This window comes from Salmo trutta, chromosome 4 (assembly GCF_901001165.1).
Source record: "Salmo trutta chromosome 4, fSalTru1.1, whole genome shotgun sequence".
Classification (NCBI taxonomy): domain Eukaryota; kingdom Metazoa; phylum Chordata; class Actinopteri; order Salmoniformes; family Salmonidae; genus Salmo; species Salmo trutta.
Genome location: NC_042960.1, coordinates 69,750,286 through 69,768,998, shown reverse-complemented (window position 1 = coordinate 69,768,998; position 18,713 = coordinate 69,750,286). Strand labels below are relative to the sequence as shown.

Below are 18,713 nucleotides of genomic sequence, written 5' to 3'. Positions count from 1 at the left end.
AGACTACAATAGAATGTTCATAATGTCAGACTACAATAGAATGTTCATGATGTCAGACTACAATAGAATGTTCATGATGTCAGACTACAATAGAATGTTCATAATGTCAGACTACAATAGAATGTTCATGATGTCAGACTACAATAGAATGTTCATGATGTCACTGTCTACAGACATGTCGATAAACGTAGTCTTGTAATCTTTGGTTGTTTACTACACAACCGTACTCACTCTGTTTACTACACTACCGTACTCACTCTGTTTACTACACTACCGTACTCACTCTGTTTACTACACTACCGTACTCACTCTGTTTGCTACACTACCGTACTCACTCTGTTTGCTACACTACCGTACTCACTCTGTTTACTACACTACCGTACTCACTCTGTTTACTACACTACCGTACTCACTCTGTTTACTACACTACCGTACTCACTCTGTTTACTACACTACCGTACTCACTCTGTTTACTACACTACTGTACTCACTCTGTTTAGCTCATGGCCTCACATGTGAATCCTTAAAGAGATGGGTGGGTCTAAGGCTTAAGAGTGTGTATGAGGGTAGACAAAGAAGAGGTGTAGGTGTACCAAAACATTCAAGGACCATTTATATAAAAGTGGGTTTACAAGTTGATCAACTTTCAGAGCAGAATTACTTTCCCATTGTTCCTCAACTTTAGTGTATGATACACCATTTTCTATCTCTGAGTCTCTACTTTTATTCAATGTAAAAAACACCATTTCTAATTTTGCTACGTCGAATCGAGCCGGTCGGTCACAGTTGTCATCTCATTGTTACTTAGGGAGCTCGGTCTATTATACAGACAGTGGGTGAGTTTTGTCCCAGGTAGATGCAAATATCTGGTAACTTTCCCAAACATTCTTTGTAAACCCAGTATGGAGATTCACGGTATCAGGAAGGAATAAGCAGGAAATCTGGAATCCTCCATCCAGGATTTTTGAAAACTGGGGATTTTGGGAAACTTACTGTTGTGTTATAATCTCCAACCGGCACAGCCAGAAGCGGACTGGCCACCCCTCATAGCCTGGTTCCTCACTAGATTTCTTCCTAGGTTCTGGCCTTTCTAGGGAGTTTTTCCTAGCCACCGTGCTTCTGAGTGCTTCAACTTACTGGACTGTGTGCATGTTTATATTACTGCCTAGCACCAATTAGTTGTGTGAAGTGTTAGTAGAGTACTGGAACCTGTATACTCCGGTGTAAACTGAAGCTGTCTTGACTACAATTGTCTAAATACAGGTACCATGTTTTCTCTTGCTAATCCATGCAGGTTTGTCATCTCACTTCCAAGATAGATACAACCATAGGCAGGACAGGACATTTCCCCACATCCAGGTTAAGGCCTGCTACCAGCAGGAACACGGAGCACCTCATATCTTTTAGCCTAGAAACATACAATATGTTTTTGCCTTACCAACCAGCAATATGTAACTTTTTGGGCGACCAGAACAAATTCACATAGAAACATTGAGTTATAGCTCTTTAATTTTTAATTTAAAGCAAGTCTAATCAGCTGTGTATGTGTTCTATATGGACTATTTCTATGTTTCCCGTTCTTAAGTTTTGTTTCTGCATCTTTTACTGTCGGTTTTGTGCACCAGCTTCGAACAGATGAAAATCCAATATTTTTGGTTATGGAAAATATATTTCACAGCGGTTCATATGGTATAATGATTCTCTACACAATTACTGCTTGTTTTGTCACAAACTGAAATTAGGCCTACCATTAGAATTTTAGCAACCAGCAAATGGCGGAGCAATTTCTGCATATTGCACCTTTAAGTAACCTTCTGTCTTATGTAACCATACAAACATAACATATCATACTAATCTGAGTGTCCTGGATTTACATTTACTATGAGACCAGGCTGTCTATACACAGTACATCTAAATCAAATCAAATCAAATGTATTTATAAAGCCCTTCTTACATCAGCTGATGTCCCAAAGTGCAGTACAGAAACCCAGACTAAAACCCCAAACAGCAAGCAATGCAGGTGCAGAAGCACGGTGGCTAGGAAAAACTCCCTAGAAAGGCCAGAACCTAGGAAAAAACCTAGTGAGGAACCAGGCTATGAGGGGTGGCCAGTCCTCTTCTGGCTGTGCCGGTTGGAGATTATAACAGAACATGGCCAAGATGTTCAAATGTTCATAGATGACCAGCAGGGTCAAATAAAAATAATCACAGTGGATGTCGTGGGTGCAACAGGTCAGTACCTCAGGGGTAAATGTCAGTTGGCTTTTCATAGGCGATCATTCAGAGTATCTCTACCGCTCCTGCTGTCTCTAGAGAGTTGAAAACAGCAGGTCTGGGACAGGTAGCACATCCGGTGAACAGGTCAGGGTTCCATAGCCGCAGGAAGAACAGTTGAAACTGCAGCAGCAGCACGGCCAGGTGGACTGGGGACAGCAAGGAGTCATCAGGCCAGGTAGTCCTGAGGCATGGTCCTAGGGCTCAGGTCCTCTGAGAGAGAGAAAGAAAGAGAGAAAGAAAGAGAGAAAGAGAGAATTAGAGAATTAGAGTGAGCATACATAAATTCACACAGGGCACCGAATAAGACAGGAGAAATGCTCCAGATATAACAGTCTGACCCAAGCCCCCCGACACATAAACTACTGCATAAATACTGGAGGCTGAGACAGGAGGGGTCGGGAGACACTGTGGCCCCGGACAGGGCCCAGGGACAGGGCCAAACAGGCAGGATATAATCCCACCCACTTTGTGAAAGCACAGCCCCCACACCACTAGAAAGATACCTTCAACCACCAACTTACCATCCTGAGACAAGGCCAAGTATAGCCCACAAAGATCTCCGCCACGGCACAACCCAAGGGGGGGCGCCAACCCGGACAGGAAGATCACGTCAGTGACTCAACCCACTCAAGTGACGCACCCCTCCTAGGGACGGCATGGAAGAGCACCAGTAAGCCAGTGACTCAGCCCCTGTAATAGGGTTAGAGGCAGAGAATCCCAGTGGAGAGAGGGGAGCCGGCCAGGCAGACACAGCAAGGGCGGTTTGTTGCTCCAGTGCCTTTCCGTTCATCTTCACACTCCTGGGCCAGACTACAATCAATCATAGGACCTACTGAAGAAATGAGTCTTCAATAAAGACTTAAAGGTCGAGACCGAGTCTGCATCTCTCACATGGATAGGCAGACCATTCCATAAAAATTGAGCTCTATAGGAGAAAGCCCTGCCACCAGCTGTTTGCTTAGAAATTCTAGGGACAGTAAGGAGGCCTGCGTCTTGTGACCGTAGCGTACGTGTAGGTATGTACCTGTTACGTTCCCCATGTTCTTTGTGGGTTTGTTTGTATGTGTGTGTTTCAGGATGGCTTCCTGAAATTCTAAGCAGCTGATTGGTCAGCCCCATTGCAGATTGGAGCTCTGACCCCGCCCTCTCGTCAGGAGATACAGCTGTCTGCAATTACCGACTCCTTAGGCAGCTTTAAAACCAAGTGTTCCTTTGTTAGGAGAGAGCTTCTTGGTATGTCCTGTGTTTCGTTGTTGGTCTGTATGAATTTTTGTAAAGTATTTTGTAGCCGGTCCTGCTGACGTTTGTTACTGTAATCAAAAACAGTGAAATTGTTCACTTTATGTTTGTATTATTCTGTTTCATTTGTTCCCAGGGGGGAAGGGAAAGGCACCTTGGGATTGCTTAGGCAAGAGGCCTGCGGGCATACATATACCCGTAGTATTTACTATGTCTATGCATACTAGGTAAGACCTGGGCAGACCATCCCCTGTATTTTGGTTAGTGCTCAAGGTGGTGCTAGTTAGGTAAGTAGTGGGTAGGTAGGTAAGGAAGGAGAAGGGGCTCTTTATTTTTTACTTTCTTTGCTTTGGTTCCGTCCAGCCCCTTTTCCCCAAATTACCGTGTGAAGGAAATAAATCCCCTGTAAACGGCACTAATCTCTGCCTCTGTCATCCTTACCTGCACCTACAATCCCATACCTCTTTCCCTCCACGAGGAGTTGAGTTGTAGCAGGGTGTTGCGTTCCCTCTTCCAAGAAGCGTGCGTAACAGTACGGCAGGACCTAATCGGAAAGATAGGTAGGAGCAAGCCCATGTAATGCTTTGTAGGTTAGCAGTAAAACCTTGAAATCAGCCCTTGCCTTAACAGGAAGCCATAGTAGAGGCGCTAGCACTGGAGTAATATGATCACATTTTTTGGTTCTGGTCAAGATTCTAGCAGCCGTGTTTAGCACTAACTGAAGTTTATTTAGTGCTTTATCCGGGTAGCCGGAAAGTAGAGCATTGCAATAGTCTAACCTAGAAGTGACAATAGCATGGATAAATCTTTCTGCATCATTTTTGGACAGAAAGTTTCTGATTTTTGCAATGTTACGTAGATGCAAAAAAAAGCTGTCCTTGAAACAGTCTTGATATGTTCATCAAGAGAGATCAAAGTCCAGAGTAACGCCGAGGTCCTTCACAGTTTTTTATTTGAGACGACTGTACAACCATCCAGATTAATTGTCATATTCATCAAAAGATCTCTTTGTTTCTTGGGACCTAGAACAAGCATCTGTTTGTCCGTGTTTAAAAGTAGAACATTTGCCGCCATCCACTTCCTTATGTCGGAAACACAGGCTTCGAGGGAGGGCAATTTTGGGGCTTCACCATGTTTCATCGAAATTTACAGCTGAGTGCCTCCCGGGTGGCGCAGTGGTCTAAGGCACTACATCGCAGTGCTAGCTGTGCCACCAGAGACTCTGGGTTTGAGCCGGCCGTGACCGGGATGCCCATGGGGCGGCTCACAGTTGGCCCAGCGTCGTCCGGGTTAGGGAGGGTTTGGCCGGCAGGGATATCCTTGTCTCATCGCGCACTAGCGACTCCTGTGGCGGGCTGGGCGCAGTGCACACTGACCAGGTCGCTTGGTGTACGGTGTTTCCTTTGACACATTGGTGCGGCTGGCTTCCAGGTTGGATTTGCGTTCTGTCAGAAGCAGTGCGGCTTGTTTGGGTTGTGTTTCGGAGGACGCATGGCTCTTGACCTTCACCTCTCCAGAGTCCGTACGGGAGTTGCAGCGATGAGACAAGACAGTAACTACTAACAATTGGATACCACGAAAAAGGGGGTAAATTATTATAATTTTTAAATAAAGAAATGTACAGCTGGGTGTCATCGCATAGCAGTGAAGTTAACATTATGTTTCTGAATGACATCACCAAGAGGTAAAATATATAGTGAAAACAATAGTGGTCCTAAAACGGAGCCTTGAGGAACACCGAAATGTACAGTTGATTTGTCAGAGGACAAACCATCCACAGAGACAAACTGATATCTTTCCGACAGATAAGATCAAAACCAGGCCAGAACTTGTCCGTGTAGACCAATTTGGGTTTCCAATCTCTCCAAAAGAATGTGGTGATCGATGGTAGCAAAAGCAGCACTAAGGTCTAGGAGCACGAGGACAGATGCAGAGCCTCGGTCTGACGCCATTAAAAGGTCATTTACCACCTTCACAAGTGCAGTCTCAGTGCTATGATGGGGTCTAAACCAGACTGAAGCGTTTCGTATACATTGTTTGTCTTCAGGAAGGCAGTGAGTTGCTGCGCAACAGCTTTTTCTAACATTTTTGAGAGGAATTTGAGATTCGATATAGGCCGATAGTTTTCTATATTTTCTGGGTCAAGGGTTGGCTTTTTCAAGAGAGGCTTTATTACGGCCACTTTTAGTGAATCTGGTACATCTGGTGGATAGAGAGCCGTGCCCTGCTTCTACACCTGCATTGCTTGCTGTTTGGGGTTTTAGGCTGGGTTTCTGTACAGCACTTTGAGATATCAGCAGATGTAAGAAGGGCATTATAAATACATTTCATTTGATTATGTTCAACGTAGGAGGGCCTAGCACAGGAAGCAGCTCTTTCAGTAGTTTAGTTGGAATAGGGTCTAGTATGCAGCTTGAAGGTTTAGAGGCCATGATTATTTTCATCATTGTGTCAAGAGATATAGTACTAAAAAACTTCAGTGTGTCCCCTAGTCCATGAGACCAGGCTGTCTACATGACACAGTACATCTAGTCTATGAGACCAGGCTGTCTATACACAATGACACAGTGCAGAAGAGACACATTTTTTGGCGCCAACCTGTCACTCAATCATTGAAACTTTTCTGCTATTTTTATACAGGGAAATAAAACTGAAGTTTGAAATGAGCAGTCTAATTGTGTTTTTTTGTTCGCTTACTTGCGTTGTTTAACTTATTATTTTACTTATTTTGTACATGATGTTGCCGCTACCGTCTCTCATGACCAAAAATAACTTCTAGACATCAGGACTGCGATTTCTAACCACGGACTAGCAGAATCCTCTTTTTCCTTTCACGACTTTCACGACTGCAATATCTTATGCTTCACGGAATCGTGGCTGAACAACGACAACTTCAACATACAACTGGCTGGTTACACGCTGTACCGGCAGGATACAATAGCGGTGTCTGGTAAGACAAGGGGCGGCGGTCTATGCTTTTTTGTAAACAACAGCTGGTGCCTGATATCTAAGGAAGTCTCAAGCTATTGCTCGCCTGAGGTAGAGTTTCTCATGATAAGCTGTAGACCAAACTATCTACCTAGAGAGTTTTCATCTGTATTCTTTGAAGTTGTTTACATACCACCACAGTCAGAGGCTGGCACTAATACAGCATTGAATGAGCTGTATTCCTCCATAAGCAAACAAGAAAACGCTCACCCAGAGGCGGCGCTCCTAGTAGCATGTACATGTACAAACTATCCCTCACCCTCCATTTGGCAAATCTGACCATTATTCTATCCTCCTGATTCCTGCTTACAAGCAAAAATTAAAGCAGGAAACATCAGTGACTAGATCAATTTTTATTGATTTTTATTGAAAAATGTGTTCAGATGAAGCAGATTCTAAGCTACAGGACAGTTTTGCTAGCACTGACTGGAATATGTTCCGGGATTCACACCATGTGCTATCTAACTATCTAGCTTGCTAGTTAGTTAAACCTTGTGCTTTCTAGTGAGCAAGCACATAGTGTCGCCCTGCCTCCCTAATGCTGTTTCCCGTGGGAAGAACGTGAACACCAGGCCCGGGCAAAGGACACTGTCTACCAATCGCCCCCACCTCCCGCTAGCACAGCAGAGTGGGAGGCTGGAACGACACTGTGTGTTAGCTAACTAGCTAGCTAGCTTGCTAGTTAGGGACACCGTGTGCTAGCTAGCATAAAGTGTCCTTCTCTCCAGCCTGCCAAATACCTGCACTCCCCGTCGTTAACAGAACTGAGGGAAAACAGTGCCCGATAGGCGGGGAGAAGGACACTGTCTACCGGTGTACAACTAGCAAGCTACCGTTGTTGCCCCGTCTCTTCTTCTGTGGGGTTTATCAGCGACACGTTTTTAAACTTCCCATTTAGTCATATGTGACACGATTCAGGAAACTAGGCATATGTTGCAAGTCACGACTTCACAGGAGAGCCGATTGATAAAAATAATTGTTTTAGCTGGCTGGCTCATTAGCTGACGTTACATGACGTGTGTGAACTTACTCTTTGTTTACCTAGCTAGGTTCATTGTTTACCTAGCTAGCTATATGTCTTAAGCTAAAGTCTACTGTTAGCTAGCTAGCTAATGTTAGCTGGCTGGCTCCCTAGCTGACATCATTATTCATATTCCAGAGCCATTTTCTTTTCTAGTTAGAGCCTAATGTTAGCAAGCTAACATTGAACCTGGTTGGTTAGCTCCCGGCTCTGTGGCATTGTTGGCACTGTTCATTGTTGTTTAACTAGCTAACGTTACCTTTGCTGGCTAGTAAGCCAAAATGACGTGACGTGTGTGAACTTACACTTTGTTTACCGAGCTAGGTTCATTGTTTACCTAGCTAGCAAGCTATATGTCTCAAGCTAAAGTCTACTGTTAGCTAGCTAGCTAATGTTAGCTGGCTGGATCCCTAGCTGATGTCATTATTTGTATTCCAGAGTCATTTGCTTTTCTAGTTAGAGCCTAACATTGAACCTGGTTGGTTAGCTCCCAGCACTGTGGCATTGTTGGCACTGTTCATTGTTGTTTAACTAGCTAACGTTAGCTGGATGGCTCATTAGCTAACGTTACGTGACATGTGTACCACAACCGTTAAATATGGTCGGGGCCAGTAAACGTCTGCAAAAAAGCGTAACGTAATTGTTGCCAGCTGATGTTATCCATAGGTAAATAAATCGGGCAGAGCGTCAATTGTGCGCTCCGAGAATGAAACGAGATGGGTAAGGCTAAAGCGTAAGAGGGTGTGAACGATGCTGAATGGGTGTAGACAAAGAAGAGCTCTTCACTAGATACCAAAACATTCAAAGGCCATTTTCTCAAAAGTGAGTTTACAAATTGATCTACTTTCAAAGCAGAATTACTTTCCCATTGTTGCTCAAATGCAGTGCATGATATACCATTTTGTAGCTCTGAGTCTCTGCCTTTATGCAATATAAAAAACACAATTTCAAATTTTGCTACATAAGACCGAATCCAGGTGATGAGTCACATATGATGACAAACACAAGCAGTATCTTTAACAGCACCGTTTCTAGACAGACAACAGAGGATGTTCATGATGTTTTGATAAACAGACTATTAGAATTAAATGATATATTATAACAGAAACTTTACCTTTTCATTTACCTTTCTTAAAAAATTGTCAAAATGAGTTAGAAAATAATCTTACCCCCATTTTATGCTCCACCACAATTAAAAACACTATATAAGATGTCAATGTGAACAGATGTGTGAAATGCACTCATTTGGGTTCTGGTGTTACCCTCAAAGGGCATTATCATCATTTACACAATTTCTCAATATTATTATTCCAGTATTATTATTCCAGTATTATTATTCCAGTATTATTATTCCAGTATTATTATTCCAGTATTATTCCAACCTCATAGTGTTGAAATATATATACACCAGTTATGCTCATTTGGATCACCAGGCTGCTGATTTAATGCTGTCTGTCATTTTTGTATTTATACTTTTTCATAATGACAACGACAAATTTGATGTCAGACTACAATATATTGTTCATGATGTCAATGCGACAACTGTCTACAGACATGTCAATAGATGTAGTATAAACCAGTCTTTAGTCTTGAAATCTTTGGTTGTTTAGTACACTACCGTACTCACTCTGTTTAGCACCTGTCCTCACATGTGAATCCTTAAAGAGATGGGTGGGGTCGATACTGAATGAGGGTAGACAAAGAAGAGCTCTCCAGTAGGTGTACCAAAACATTCAAGGCCCATTACCTCAAAAGTGGAGTTACAAGTTTATCAACTTTCAAAGCAGAATTACTTTCCCATTCTTCTTCAACTGTAGTGTATGATATACTATTTTCTATCTCTGAGTCTCCACATTTTATTCAATGTAAAAAACACAATTTAAAATGTTGCTACTTATGACCGAATAGAGCCGGTCGGTCCCAGTTGTCATCTCATTGTTACTTAGGGAGCTCGGTCTATTATACAGACAGTGGGTGAGTTCTCTCCCGGGTAGATGCAAAAATCTGGTAACTTTCCCAACATTCTTTGAAAACCCGGTTGGAAGATTCACAGAATCAGGAGGGAATAAGATCATTTTTTTTGCCAACCTGTCACTCAATCATTGGAACTTTTTTGATATTTTTAATACAGGGACATAAAACAAAAAATGAAGTTTGAAATGAGCGGGCTAATCCCCCTTTAGCCCCCTCATGGCGACGGGCCCGATTCAGATCTAGTGTGATTGAGGCAAAAATAACAGCTTCAGCCAACTTTTTTGGCTAGCTCTGGCTCTGACAGTACACCAACTGCGGAAAGCCAGCCAAGTTCAATTACTTCTGTTGAAAACAAAGGCTACAAAACATTTCCATACACACAACAGCTGTTAGATAGCAATATGATGTTGCTATTGTTACAGCACTATTTACATCATTTATCAGACACTCTTATCCAGAGCTCGGGTTAAGTGTCTTGTTCAAGGGCACATTGACAGACTTTTCACATAATAATGTGGGTGAAAAGGGTAATAAAAGTATTATCGGAGTTATTTTTATTTTTGTACAGTTTGAGATGGTGGACGTTTTACATGCCTCCAACCTATTGTATTTTTTTGTTCGCTTGTTTGCGTTGTTTGTAACAGTCGAGACGGGATGAAACATTAGCTAACTTTAAATGTCAGTTTCACTACTAGCTCAGCAGTGGGAATAAACACTGGTCTAGTTTTTTTCTGTTGAGTCAATCAGTTATCTTGTCAGCTACATCAGTCAACTAAAGAGTAGCTGGTTTCTGCTCTGCTTGCTTTTACAACTCAGAGAAAAGTACAACTTTTGCTTGTGAGAGTTTTGAATGTGGGTCAAAAGGGTAATAAAAGTATTATCGGAGTTATTTTATACAGTGTCCTTTGCGACCATCTGCCGAATACCTGTCCTCACTGTCATTAACAGGACTGTGGGAAAACAGTGCCTGACAGGCGGGGGCAGAGGACACTGTCTACTGGTCGCTCCCGCTTCCCGATGGCACAGCAGGTGGGAGGCTGGGGCAACATCATGTTCTAGCTAACCAGCTAGCTTGCTAGTTAGCTAAACTTTGTGCTAGCTTGCTAGTTAGCAAGCACATGGTGTCACCCCTGCCTCCCTACTGCTGTGTACCGGAGAAAACCAACAGGCTGGACGAAGGACACTGTCTACCGGTTTACGGCTAGCTATCTACCGTTGTCACCCTGCCTCGGTGACATGTTTTTAATCTTCTCGTGCATTTATATGATAAACACAAGCAGTATCTTTAACAGCACCGTTTCAATGCAGACAACAGATGATCTTCATGATCGTTTGATAAACAGACTTTTGGAAATAGAATATACTGTAGGTTAAAATAAACTTCACCTCTTTAGTTCACTTTCATTAAAAACCCTCAAAGTGAGTTTTAAAAGAATCTTACCCCCATTTTGTGCTCCACCTTCACAATTTGAAGTATTTAACAGACTTGATAACATATCAAAGTGAACAGATTAAATGTGTGAAATGCACTCATTCGGAATCTGGTGTTCAGCTGGGACTCTCTTTCCTACTGCTATATTAACGGTGATGTCACCAGGCAGGCCAAAACTCCATCCCACCAAAACAGGCTGAAATGTCAAGTGGTCTTTTCAAACAGCTGTTACACTAAAAGGGCATTAACCTTTTCGCAATTTCACAGTATTATTCCAACATCATAATGTGAATATGTATATAAAAACACAGGAATATCACATTTACCTGGGCCTTAAAACATTCTGCACTTGAAATTGGGGAAAATGCTTAATAAATTAGAAAATAATGAATACTTAATTAAAATGGGGGGAAATTATATTATACCTTAAGTTATTACATTATAATGAGTTATTACACTCATTTTTGGTTATTACATTATAATTTGCAGTATGCCTGTCGGGCCCTTCACTCCTAGTGCCACTGACAAGGGGCCAATGTGTCACTAGAGGAAGGACTGATAAAAAACTAATGACTGTTTCATGTTGAAAGTCCAAGTCAGTATCATGCATTTACTGCTCAAGTTATTCCATATACTTTGACTAGTCTAGTCATTCCATAAATGTTTTTGTGTATTGTACCTTAACTAATCAAATTCTTCCATGTATTAAAACAACAGTTTGGTGTGTTATTAATTGATCAATCAAGTCATTCTGTACATTTCACCTTTTTTATTTACAATATTAACCTGACATCATTCCATAAAAAACGTTCTCTGTCAGATCCATCATCCCTTCTGTTTAGCCAGATAATACTTCCTGCTGACCAGCCAATCACATCAAAGTGCTGTTTGCTGCCTGGTGTGCTCTCTCGGGAGGTCATCCCTATGATCGAAAGACGTTGAAAATACATTTGAACAACAACAAAAAATGTCAATTTTGCTCTCTGGGATCCTTCCAAATCTCCTTTAGTTGATCTTGAGCGAAGCCTGGGCATTGAAGGATACCGCTGTGGAGCCCTGGTTGGTGGTGATCACTGGTCAATGCTGTTTCACTGGGTGTCCAAGGATACCGCTGTGGAGCCCTGGTTGGTGGTGATCACTGGTCAATGCTGTTTCACTGGGTGTCCAAGGATACCGCTGTGGAGCCCTGGTTGGTGGTGATCACTGGTCAATGCTGTTTCACTGGGTGTCCAAGGATACCGCTGTGGAGCCCTGGTTGGTGGTGATCATGGGTCAATGCTGTTTCACTGGGTGTCCAAGGATACCGCTGTGGAGCCCTGGTTGGTGGTGATCATGGGTCAATGCTGTTTCACATCGACGTTGCCACAGGATCCTGGATGGTACTTCCTGAATGAGAAGAATCAGAGGGGGTTGATTAGGTTGAAAATGTCATTACATGTTATCAGCTGTAACATTGTCTCAACAGTGATGAATACCAAGTGCTGTACAGGACTTACAACACATTGAGACAGTACTGAAGCTTTGTGATGGGAAGATGTGGCTGTTACTGCAGTGGTGTGGAGGCTGCATTGTGGGGCCTGGTGGACTGACAGAGTTGGTGGGATGAGACGGGGGAGTCTGGAGGTCAAAACATGATGAACAAACAAAACAAGAAAACATCAGAAATACTGATTTAATACCAACTGTTAAAGTCTCAAATATATTTCAGGAAACTTTAGACACAGTTTGTTGTGATAATTTTTTTTTTACAACAGGTAAAACTGGGTTCAGCTGGATTAGACTGAAGAAAAGTATGGTTGACTCCAATGCAATTTGTTAAGCAGTTGTGTTCCTTGTTGGCAGTGGAAGTTGGAACACACATCACCCCAATCATAACACCTACAGAACATTCTGCTATTTGTAAATAAAGTTCCTCTAGATCTAGGATATGTGTTCAGTGTAACAGAGGTAGTATCACGTTTGCATTGTCGTCACAGGAGAAGAATCTGTACTTACCTGCTCTGTGGCCCCGCCTGGTTCCTCCCAGAAGCGGAGTTGGAACAACGTGGGGGATAATGGGGGGATGGTGATACCAGCCGCTCAACAACAGCCCAACAGGCAGTTCTGGGAAACAGATGAACATTTCTGAGAAGTCACACCCCTACCTTTGTCTTGACATATAAATCATTGTTTGGTTATGTACAAGCTATGCTATGTATAGTGGCTTGCGAAAGTATTCAACCTCTTGTCGTTTTTCCTATTTTGTTGCCTTACAACCTGGAATTGAAATTGATTTTTGGGGGGGTTTCTATCATTTGATTTACACAACATGCCTACCACTTTGAAGATGCAAAATATTTTTTATTGTGAAGCAATCAACAAATAAGACAAAGAAACAGAAAACTTGTGTGTGCATAACTATTCACCCCCCCAAAGTCAAAACTTTGTACAGCCACCTTTGGCAGCAATTACTGTTGGTCTGTTGGTGTATGTCTCTATAAGCTTTGCACGTCTAGCCACTGGGATTTTTTTTTTCTTCCATAGGTTTGGGGAGTCTCCCACATGATGTTTGGTGAACACCAAACGTGTTTGCTTATTTTGTTCTTTAACCTCTCTCGGGTATGTGGGACGAAATCGTCCCACCTAGTCAACAGCCAGTGGAATCGAGTGGCGCGAAATTCAAAAACCTTAAAAATGCTATAACTTCAATTTCTCAAACATATGACTATTTTACACCATTTTAAAGACAAGACTCTCGTTAATCTAACCACATTGTCCGATTTCAAAAAGGCTTTACAACGAAAGCAAAACATTAGATTATGTCAGGAGTGTACCCAGCCAGAAATAATCACACACCCATTTTTCAAGCTAGCATATAATGTCACAAAAACCAAAACCACAGCTAAATGCAGCACTAACCTTTGATGATCTTCATCAGATGACACTCCTAGGACATTATGTTATACAATATATGCCTGTTTTGTTCAATCAAGTTCATATTTATATCAAAACCCAGCTTTTTACATTAGCATGAGACGTTCAGAACTAGCAAACATACCGAAAACTTCCGGTGAATTTACTAAATTACTCAAAATAAACGTTCACAAAAAACATAACAATTATTTTAAGAATTATAGATACAGAACTCCTTTATGCAATCGCGGTGTCAGATTTTAAAATAGCTTTTCGGCAAAAGCACATTTTGCAATATTCTGAGTAGATAGCTCGCCATCACGGGCTAGCTAATTTGACACCCACCAAGTTTGGCGTTCACTAAACTCAGAATTAATATAAGAAAAATTGGATTACCTTTGCTGTTCTTCGTCAGAATGCACTCCCAGGACTTCTACTTCAACCACAAATGTTGTTTTGGTTCAAAATAATCCATAGTTATCTTCAAATATCCTCTGTTTTGTCTGTGCGTTCAGGTCCCTATCCGAACGGTGACGCGCATGTCGTGACAAAAAATGTCAAAATATTCCATTACCGTACTTCGAAGCATGTCAAACGCTGATTAACTTCTTACATCTAGGGGGCAGAATTTTCAATTTTGGATAAAAAACGTAACCGATTTAATCTGTTTATTACTCCTGCCCAGAAACTAGAATATGCATATAATTGTTTGATTTGGATAGAAAACACCCTAAAGTTTCAAAAACTGTTTGAATGGTGTCTGTGAGTATAACAGAACTCATATGGCAGGCCAAAACCTGAGAAGATTCCAAACAGGAAGTGCCATGTCTGACCATTTCTTGGCCTTCTATAGCCTCTTTATCGAAATAGAGGATCTCTGCTGTAACGTGACATTTTCTAAGGCTCCCATAGGCTCTCAGAAGGTGCCAGAATGGGGAATGATGACTCTGCAGTCCCTGGCTGAAAAACAGTAGGGGTTTTCGATAGTGGTCGATCTGAGAACAATGACACGGGCGCGCGCATGCACGTGAAGACACCATTTTCTATTTTCAGTGTTTGAACGAAAACAACATCTCCCGGTCGATTAAATCGGGTACGTTTTTTATCCGGACGTGAAAATACTGCCCCCTACCCAAGAGAGGTTAATAACTTCTCTGGGCTAGGTGACCGTCCCACCTGCGGGACACACTATTCAACAGCCAGTGAAATAGCAGAAATGCTATATACTGAGCAAAAATCTCATAATTTCATTTTCTAAAACAATCGACTATTTTACAACATTTTGAAGATAAACTTCTCGTTAATCTGACCACATTGTCCAATTTCAAAAAGGCTATACTGCGAAAGCATAAAATTAGATTATGTTAGGACATAACCTGTATAGGATAGGGGGCAGTATTTTCACAGACGGATGAAAAACGTACCCGATTTAAACTGGTTACTACTCTTGCCCAGAAACGACAAAATGCATATTATTAGTAGATTTGGATAGAAAACACTCTGAAGTTTCTAAAACTGTTTGGATGGTGTCTGTGAGTATAACAGAACTCATATGGCAGGCAGAAACCTGAGAAGATTCCAAGCAGAAAGTGGAATGTCAGAATTGTAGTTCTTTTGATTCTTTATGGAAACTACAGTATCTGTGGGGTTAAGTTGCACTTTCTAAGGCTTCCATTGGCTGTCTAAAGCCTTCAGAAAGCGGATTGAGCCTTCTCCTGTCTCTGGCCAGAGTATAGTAGCTCAGTTTCTCAGTGGTCTTCCTGAGGACAAAGAGATGGGATATGCATGTTCCCGTGAGCACGCAGTTTTTTTCTTTTCCTCCTTGAATTAATACACTATTGTCCGGTTGGAATATTATCGCTATTTTACATTAAAAATACCATAAAAATTGATTTTAAACAGCGTTTGACATGCTTCTAAGTACGGTAATGGAACATTTTGACTTTTTGTGTCTCGAATTGTGCGTTACCCTTTGGATAGTGACCTGAACGCACGAACAAAACGGAAGTATTTGGACATAACTATGGATTATTTTGAACAAAAACAAAATTTCTTGTGGAAGTAGCAGTCCTGGGAGTGCATTCTGACGAAGATCAGCAAAGGTAATACAATAATTCTAATACTAATTCTGAGTTTATGTTGCCCCAAACTTGGCGGGTGTCTGAATAGCTAGCCGTGATGGCTGAGCTATGTACTCAGAATATTGAAAAATGTGCTTTTGCCGAAAAGCTATTTTACAATCTGACACAGCGATTGCATAAAGGAGTTGTGTATCTATAATTCTTAAAATAATTGTTATGTTTTTTGTCAACCTTTATGAAGAGTATTTTTGTAAATTCACCGGAAGTTTGTGGTGGGAATACATTTTCTGAACATCACGCGCCAATGTAAAAAGCTGTTTTTGGATATAAATATGAACTTGATTGAACAAAACATACATGTATTGTATAACATAATGTCCTAGGAGTGTCATCTGATGAAGATCGTCAAAAGTTAGTGCATAATTTAGCTGTGTTTTTGGTTTCTGTGACATATACCCTTGCTTGGAAAATGGCTGGCTCCTAACATAATCTAATATTTTGCTTTCGCTGTAAAGCCTTTCTGAAATCGGACAACGTGGTTAGATTAACGAGAGTCTTATCTTTAAAATGGTGTAAAATAGTTGATTGTTTGACAGAACTGAATTGTGGTATTTTAGCTGTTTTTGTATTTCGCGCCATGCGATCCCATTGGCTGTTGGCTAGGGGTCCCGCTGGTGGAACGGGGTTCCGCTAGCGGAACGTCTGTCCACAACAGGATAAACTTCACAAGAAAAACCACACAGCCATTTTCCAAGCAAGGACATGAATCACAAAAACCAAAAATTCAGCTAAAATATTCACTAACCTTTGATGATCTTCATCAGGTGGCACGCATAGGACTTCATGTTACACAATACATGTATGTGTTGCTCGATAAAGTTCATATTTATATCCAAAAAAAACATATTATATTGGCGCGTGATGTTCAGAAAATGTATTCCCACCAAAACGGCCGGTGAATGTGCACATCAATTTACAAAAATACTCATAAACGTTGATAAAATTTACATTTACATTTACGTCATTTAGCAGACGCTCTTATCCAGAGCGACTTACAAATTGGTGCATTTACGTTATGATATCCAGTGGAACAATCACTTTACAATAGTACATCTATATCTTTTTTGGGGGGGAGGGAAGGGGGGGGTTAGAAGGATTACTTAATCCTATCCCAGGTATTCCTTAAAGAGGTGGGGTTTCAGGTGTCTCCGGAAGGTGGTGATTGACTCCGCTGTCCTGGCGTCGTGAGGGAGCTTGGTCCACCATTGGGGTGCCAGAGCAGCGAACAGTTTTGACTGGGCTGAGCGGGAACTGTGCTTCCGCAGAAGTAGGGAGGTGAGCAGGCCAGAGGTGGATGAACGCAGTGCCCTTCTTTGGGTGTAGGGACTGATCAGAGCCTGAAGGTACGGAGGTGCCGTTCCCCTCACAGCTCCGTAGGCAAGCACCATGGTCTTGTAGCAGATGCGAGTTTCAACTGGAAGCCAGTGGAGTGTGCGGAGGAGCGGGGTGACGTGAGAGAACTTGGGAAGGTTGAACACCAGACGGGCTGCGGCATTCTGGATGAGTTGTAGGGGTTTAATGGCACAGGCAGGGAGCCCCGCCAACAGCAAATTGCAGTAATCCAGACGGGAGATGACAAGTGCCTGGATTAGGACCTGCGCCGCTTCCTGTGTAAGGCAGGGTTGTACTCTGCGAATGTTGTAGAGCATGAACCTACAGGATCGGGTCACCGCCTTGATGTTAGCGGAGAACGACAGGGTGTTGTCCAGGGTCACGCCAAGGCTCTTAGCACTCTGGGAGGAGGATACAATGGAGTTGTCAACCGTGATGGCGAGATCATAGAACGGGCAGTCCTTCCCCGGGAGGAAGAGCAGCTCCGTCTTGCCGAGGTTCAGCTTGAGGTGGTGATCCGTCATCCACACTGATATGTCTGCCAGACATGCAGAGATGCGATTCGCCACCTGGTTATCAGAAGGGGGAAAGGAGAAGATTAATTGTGTGTCGTCTGCGTATCAATGATAGGAGAGACCATGTGAGGATATGACAGAGCCAAGTGACTTGGTGTATAGCGAGAATAGGAGAGTTTCTACAACTGAGCCCTGGGGGACACCAGTGGTGAGAGCACGTGGTGCGGAAACGGATTCTCACCACGCAACCTGGTAGGAGCGACCTATCAGCTAGGACGCAATCCAAGAGTGAGCCGCGCCGGAGATGCCCAACTCGGAGAGGGTGGAGAGGAGGATCTGATGGTTCACAGTATCAAAGGCAACAGATAGGTCTAGAAGGATGAGAGCAGAGGAGAGAGAGTTAGCTTTAGCAGTGCGGAGAGCCTCCGTGACAGAGCCTACTCGGAGAGCCTACTCGCCCAAGCCTTCCCCATTTCTCCTTCTCCCAAATCCAGTTAGCATATGTTCTGAAAGAGCTGCGAAATCTGGACCCCAACAAATCAGCCGAGCTAGACAATCTGGACCCTTTCTTTCTAAAATGTTCTGCCGAAACTGTTGCAACCGCTATTACTAGCCTGTTCAACCTCTCTTTCGTGTCGTCGGAGATTCCAAAAGATTGGAAAGCAGCTGCTGTCATCCCCCTCTTCAAAGGAGGGGACACTCTTGACCCAAACTGCTATAGACCTATATCTATCCTACCCTGCCTTTCTAAGGTCTTCGAAAGCCAAGTCAACAAACAAATTACCGACCATTTTGAATCCCAGCGCACCTTCTTCTTCTGCTATGCAATCTGGTTTCAGAGCTGGTCATGGGTGCACCTCAGCCACGCTTAAGGTCCTAAACGATATCGTAACCGCCATCGA

General features: G+C 42.6%; 2 long non-coding RNA genes across 2 annotated transcripts in view; one reads left to right on the top strand and one right to left on the bottom strand.

The window, feature by feature from the left end:
• The window catches only part of LOC115191475 (uncharacterized), a 55,262-nt gene that overhangs the window by 12,554 nt on the left and 23,995 nt on the right, over nt 1-18,713 (top strand). The gene's annotated exons all lie outside the window — the stretch shown is intronic.
• LOC115191486 (uncharacterized) lies at nt 11,986-12,998 on the bottom strand. The gene is made up of 3 exons (XR_003877691.1): nt 12,927-12,998; nt 12,428-12,548; nt 11,986-12,317 (listed from the first exon to the last, which is right to left on the bottom strand). It is a non-coding gene; the product is annotated as an uncharacterized LOC115191486 (long non-coding RNA).